This window comes from Moschus berezovskii, chromosome X (genome assembly GCF_049115385.1).
Source record: "Moschus berezovskii isolate FMDL1 chromosome X, NW_MosBer_1.0, whole genome shotgun sequence".
Taxonomy (NCBI): Eukaryota; Metazoa; Chordata; class Mammalia; order Artiodactyla; family Moschidae; genus Moschus; species Moschus berezovskii.
In genome coordinates this window covers 123,466,716-123,473,138 of record NC_142488.1, presented here as the reverse complement: position 1 = coordinate 123,473,138, position 6,423 = coordinate 123,466,716, and the positions used below count along the sequence as shown (strand labels likewise).

Genomic DNA, 6,423 nt, shown 5'->3' with positions numbered 1-6,423 from the left:
GGTTTTCTCAAAATAATAAACCAACTTTTACTGACTAACCTATCTTTTCTTTCCCAATTTGAAATGACACCCTAATGACCATCTAAATACATATATATATATATATATATATATTTCAATCAGTAGAACAGAGAAATCTCAGCAACAAGCATCTATTTTTATCTTAGCATCACTTTTATTTTTTTCTTAGCATCAATTTTAAAATGCTACTTTGTAAGTTTTAATATCTGTTAAATTCTACTTCATGACTCCTTTTTCTCCTCACCATTTTTCTTTTTTAGAAAATTTTATTTATTTATTTTATTTGGAGGATAATTACTTTACAATATTGTGGTGGTTTTGTCATACATTGACATGAACCCCCCTCCCACTCTCCCCACCCCACCCCTCTGGGTTGTCCCAGAGCACCAGCTTTGAGTGCCCTGCTTCATGCATCAAACTTGCACTGGTCATCTATTTTACATATGGTAATATACATGTTCCAATGCCATTCTCTCAAATCGTCCCACCTTTGCCTCTCCCACATAGTCCAAGAATCTGTTCTTTACATCTGTGTCTGTTTTGCTGTCTTGCATACAGGGTTGTCATTACCGGCTTTCTAAATTCCATATATATGCTTTAATGTACTGTATTGGTGTTTCTCTTTCTGACTTACTTCACTCTGTATAATAGGCACCAGTTTCACCCACCACATTAGAACTGACTCAAGTGTGTTATTTTTTATAGCTGATTAATATTCCATTGTGTATATGTACCACAATTTCCTTATCCATTTATCTGATGATGGACATGCTTCCATGTGCCAGCTATTGTAAACAGTGCTTCAGTGAACATTGGGGTACATAGGTCTTCATTGGGGTACATAGGTCTTCCCTGTGTATTCTTACAGATGAACTTCAGAATCATCATGAAGTTTGGAAACTGGTTGGAACTGTGTTAAATTTATCCATGTATTTATAGGAGAAAGCTGCCGCTACCTCTGTGCTGGGGCTACTGTCCTGATTCACATCTTCACCTCCCATTTAGCCTCCTAGCTGGATTTGGGCCCAGTGCTCTCCAAGCCAGTCTCTATGTTGCTGTCAGAAAGGTCTTACTAAATGGGCAAATGTGGGTCACTTCTCTGCTGAAAACTCTTAAGTGACTTCCCTTTCCATTCAGGACAAGGTTCTGTGATCTAGCCCCAACTTACTTCTCTCCTCACATGGGCCAGCCATTCTGAACCAAGTATAGTTCTTTAGAAGAACCTCCATCTGCTCTCATCTTTTTACATAAACCACTCTGCCTAAAAAGACCCTTCACTGACCTTCTTGCCTACCTCCCCTCAGGCTCCCCTTCCTGAGGCCCCCTGGGAAGGACTACCTGATCCAGCCTGGGTTTCATGTCCTCTTCTCTGCCTCTGGACATCTAGCCTGGCACTCAACATATTGGTCCCTATTACTTATCAAAACCTTGAGCAAGTCACATCTTCCTGGGCTTCAGTCTCCCCACTTAAGAATAAAGCTGGACTATGAAAAGGAACTAAAAAGCCTCTTGATGAAAGTGAAAGAGGAGAGTGAAAAGGTTGGCTTGAAGCTCAAAAGATCATGGCATCTGGTCCCATCACTTCATGGGAAATAGATGGGGAACAGTGGAAACAGTGTCAGACTTTATTTTTGGGGGCTCCAAAATCACTGCAGATGCTGACTGCAGCCAGGAAATTAAAAGACGCTTACTCCTTGGAAGGAAAGTTTTGACCCACCTAGACAGCATATTAAAAAGCAGAGACATTACTTGGCCAACCAAGGTCCGTCTAGTCAAGGCTATGGTTTTTCCCGTGGTCATGTATGGATGTGAGAGTTGGACTGTGAAGAAAGCTGATCGTCGAAGAATTGATGCTTTTGAACTGTGGTGTTGGAGAAGACTTGAGAGTCCCTTGGACTGCAAGGAGATCCGACCAGTCCATTCTAAAGGAGATCAATCCTGGGTGTTCATTGGAAGGACTGATGCTAAAGCTGAAACTCCAATACTTTGGCCACCTCGTGTGACGAGTTGACTCACTGGAAAAGAGTCTGATGCTGGGAGTGATTGGGGGCGGGAGGAGAAGGGGACGACAGAGAATGAGATGGCTGGATGGCATCACCGACTGGATGGACATGAGTTTGAATGAACTCCAGGAGTTGGTGATGGACAGGGAGGCCTGGCGTGCTGTGATTCATGGGGTTGCAAAGAGTCGGACATGACTGAGGGACTGAACTGAACTGAACTGAACTGAAGATCCATATGTTAATAAATTTGGAAAACTCAGCAGTGGCCATAGGACAGGAAAAGGTCAGTTTTCATTCCACTCCCAAAGAAAGGTAGTGCCAAAGAATGTTCAAACTACCGCACAATTGCACTCATCTCACATGCTAGCAAAGTAATGCTCAAAATTCTCTAAGCCAGGCTTCAACAGTACCTGAACCAAGAACTTTCAGATATTCAAGCTGGATTTAGAAAAGGCAGAGGAACCAGAGATCAAATTGCCAACATCCACTGGATCATCAAAAAAGCAAGACAGGATTAGTTGCCCGGGTGGCCGACGGCGCGCAGAGACACAGTCGCGGCTGCCAGACCATGCTGAGCGGAGTGTGCGGCTGGCTCGCGTCAGCGCTGCGAGGGACACGCGCGGACCGCCGTCCGCGGTCGCCCTGAGGTGTCTGCACGTGTCCAGCTTGCGGCCGTCCGCAGATAAGAGCCAGAGGACAGAGAAACCGCCCCGCGCCTTCGATCAGGCTTTGCAGGAGTTCCTGGTGTATCCGCTCTCCAAGAAGCTGCTCAGATATGAAGCATCGACAAATGAATTGATTAATGAAGAGTTAGGAATAGCCTATCCAATTATTGATGGGATTCCTAATATGATACCACAGGCAGCTAGGATGACACATCAAAATAAGAAGCAAGAAGAAGTGGAGCAGCATTAGATCATACTTAAAAACAACACACACAACTAAATATTCTAAATACCACCTACCTTTTAAAAAGTCAAAGTGGCGGGTAATAAGTGGAGGGGAAGAATGTTTCTGTCTCTTCCAACGTTGACTGTCCTGATTCCACTGGTATCTTTAGCAGGATTGTTTTACTCAGCCTCAGTGGAAGAAGACTTCCCTCAGGGCTGCACTAGCACCACCAGTCTGCTTATACAGTCTGCTCTTGCCGATTGCCATACCTGTTTATGTGTTCTTCCACCTTTGGACTTGGATGGGTATTAAACTCTTCAGGCATAATTAACACAGCCAGAGCCAAGATGGTATATCCTAAAGATATGCTTGAGTGCCTGTCTCTATAGGTTAGTCTACATGGGAATACTGGAAACCTGCTTAATTTGCAGGAAAGATGCTTTGCCTAGCTTTCTGTCAGGGGTCTAGGTCTATGGGAGGCTTAAGCTGCAGAGGCATCTTTATTGTACTTTGGTTCTGCCCTTGTTTTTTGAAGGTTCTCATTTACACCTGAGGTATCAGAAGGAACATTTCAACAAAGTGTCTTGTTGAAAATTAACAGCCCCAATCATCACTTGATGGCTTATCACATTCATAATTAAAAGTTACTATTTTGAAATTTTATGTTTATTTTAGATTCAAAGTCTTTGGTAATGTCACATGTTAATGATGACTAAAATAATTCCAAAGGAGCTATGTTGGAGTAGTTGTAGAGAAATGCATTTGAACTAATGTGATATAAAACTATAATGAAATGGAAATTTTATGGACTTGCCAAAATTCTGAGTTTTTAAAATCACCATCATTTCTTTGGCCTCAAATGGTTATATTAATTTTAATAAAATAATAAAAAGATACTGACAAAAAAAAGCAAGAGAATTCCAGAAAAATATGTACTTCTGCTACACTAAAGACTACGCTAAAGCCTTCGACCATGTGGATCACAACAAACTGTGGAAAATTCTTAAAGAGATGGGAATACCAGATCATCTCACCTGCCTCCTGAGAAACCTGTATGAAGGTCAACAAGCAACAGTTAGAACCGGACATGGAACAACAGACTGGTTCCAAATTGGGAAAGGAGTGTGTCTAGGCTGCACATTGTCACTCAGCTTATTTAACTTATATTCAGAGTACATCATGAGAAACACCAGGCTGGATGAAGCACAAGCTGGAATAAGATTAAAGGGAGAAATATCAATAACCTCAGATATGCAGATGACATCACCCTTATGGCAGAAAGTGAAGAGGAACTAAAGAGCCTCTTGATGAAAGTGAATGAGGAGAGTGAAAATACTGGCTTAAAACTAAACTTTCAAAAAACAAAGACAATGGCATCCGATCCCATCACTTCATGGCAAATAGATGGGGAAACAATGAAAACAGTGAGAGACTTCATTTTCTTGGGTTCCAAAATCACTGCGGATGGTGACTGCAGCCATGAAATTAAGACACCTGCTCCTTGGAAGAAAAGCTATGACAAACCTAGACAGTCTATTAAAAAGCAGAGACATTACTTTCCTGACAAAGGTCCATCTAGTCAAAGCTATGGCTTTTCCAGTAGCCACATATGGATGTGAGAGTTGGACCATAAAGAAAGCTGAACATCGAAGAACTGTGGTGCTGGAGAAAACTCTTGAGAGTCCCTTGGACTGCAAGGAGATCCAACCAGTCCATCCTAAAGGAGATCAGTCCTGGGTGTTCATTGGAAGGACTGATGCTGAAGCTGAAGCTCCAGTACTTTGGCCAGGTGATGTGAAGAACTGACTCATTAGAAAAGACCATGACACTGGGAAAGATTGAAGGCAGGAGGAGAAGGGGATGATAGAGGATGAGATGGTTGGATGGCATCACCGACTCAATGGACATGAGTTTGAGCAAGCTCCAGGTGATGGTGAAGGACAGGGAAGCCCTGCATGCTATATAGTCCATAAGGTTGCAAAGAGTCAGACATGACTGAGCGACTGAACAATAACAACAGTGATGTATAAAGTAGGATTCTTTCAGCTTAAATTTTATAGAGTCCCTTGTTTCAAAGCTAATGTAACAGAATTGCCAAATAGACAACTTCTCAGTCAACATATGTTTGTGCCAATTAAACTGATGTCACATTGACTCTTCTGTCTGGGGAAAATAAATGCCCACACTGATGACCTTGGGAAAAAAAAAAAACTGAATCAAAGGCAAATCATATACTTGTAGTGCTTCTCCTGAACTTATTGTAAATCTTCAGAAATAAGTAAGGAGTATGTCAAGGCTGTATATTGTCACCCTGCTTATTTTACTTATATGCAGAGTACATCATGAGAAATGCCGGGATGGATGAAGCACAAGCTGGAATCAATATTGCTGGGAGAAATTTCAATAACCTCAGATATGCAGATGACACCACCCTTATGGCAGAAAGTGAAGAGGAACTAAGGAGCCTCTTGATGAAAGTGAAAGAGGAGAGTGAAAAGGTTGGCTTCAAGCTCAACATTCAGAAAACTAAGATCATGGCATCTGGTCCCAACTCTTCATGGGAAATAGATGGGGAAACTGTGGAAACAGTGTCAGACTATTTTGGGGGGCTCCAAAATCACTGTAGATGGTGACTGCAGCCATGAAATTAAAAGACGCTTATTCCTTGGAAGGAAGGTTATGACCAACCTAGATAGTATATTAAAAAGCAGAGGCATTACTTTGCCAACCAAGGTTCGTCTAGTCAAGGCTATGGTTTTTCCCGTGGTCACGTATGGATGTGAGAGTTGGACTGTGAAGAAAGCTGATCGCCAAAGAATTGATGCTTTTGAACTGTGGTGTTGGAGAAGACTCTTGAGAGTCCCTTGGACTGCAAGGAGATCCATCCAGTCCATTCTAAAGGAGATCAGTCCTGGGTGTTCATTGGAAGGACTGATGCTGAAGCTGAAACTCCAATACTTTGGCCACCTCATGCGAAGTGTTGACTCATTGGAAAAGACCCTGATGCTGGGAAGGATTGGGGGCAGGAGGAGAAGGGGACGACAGAGGATGAGATGGCTGGATGGCATCACCGACTCGATGGACATGAGTTTGAATGAATCCCGGGAGTTGGTGATGGACAGGGAGGTCTGGCGTGCTGTGATTCATGGGGTCGCAGAGTGCGACAGGCCTGAGCGACTGAACCGAACTGAAGCTGTATGTGGTATGTTAATCATTTTCCCCATGTGGTGGTTTAGTCACTAAATCATGTCCTATTCTTTTGACCCCATGAAGTGTAGCCTGCCAGGCTCCTCTGTCCATGGGATTCTCCAGGCAATAATACTGAAGTGGGTTGCCATTTCCTTCTCCAAATTTTCTCCATAACTACCGATTTAAGTGACACATTTCCCCTCAAATTCTAAACAAATGACTTAAATGCAAAGCACTTTTAGAATTACTGGAGATGTCTAACTTTAACAGACAGATTATTTTTAAGGTTTTAAGTTTATATTGGAGTATAGTCCATTAA

General features: G+C 42.4%; 2 pseudogenes; both read left to right on the top strand.

Moving 5' to 3' along the window:
- Positions 1–2,592: 2,592 nt before the first annotated feature.
- Positions 2,593–2,984, top strand: LOC129534951 (protein preY, mitochondrial pseudogene; annotated as a pseudogene).
- Positions 2,985–3,032: 48 nt separating this feature from the next.
- Positions 3,033–3,246, top strand: LOC148773450 (phosphatidylinositol N-acetylglucosaminyltransferase subunit Y-like; annotated as a pseudogene).
- Positions 3,247–6,423: the final 3,177 nt, after the last annotated feature.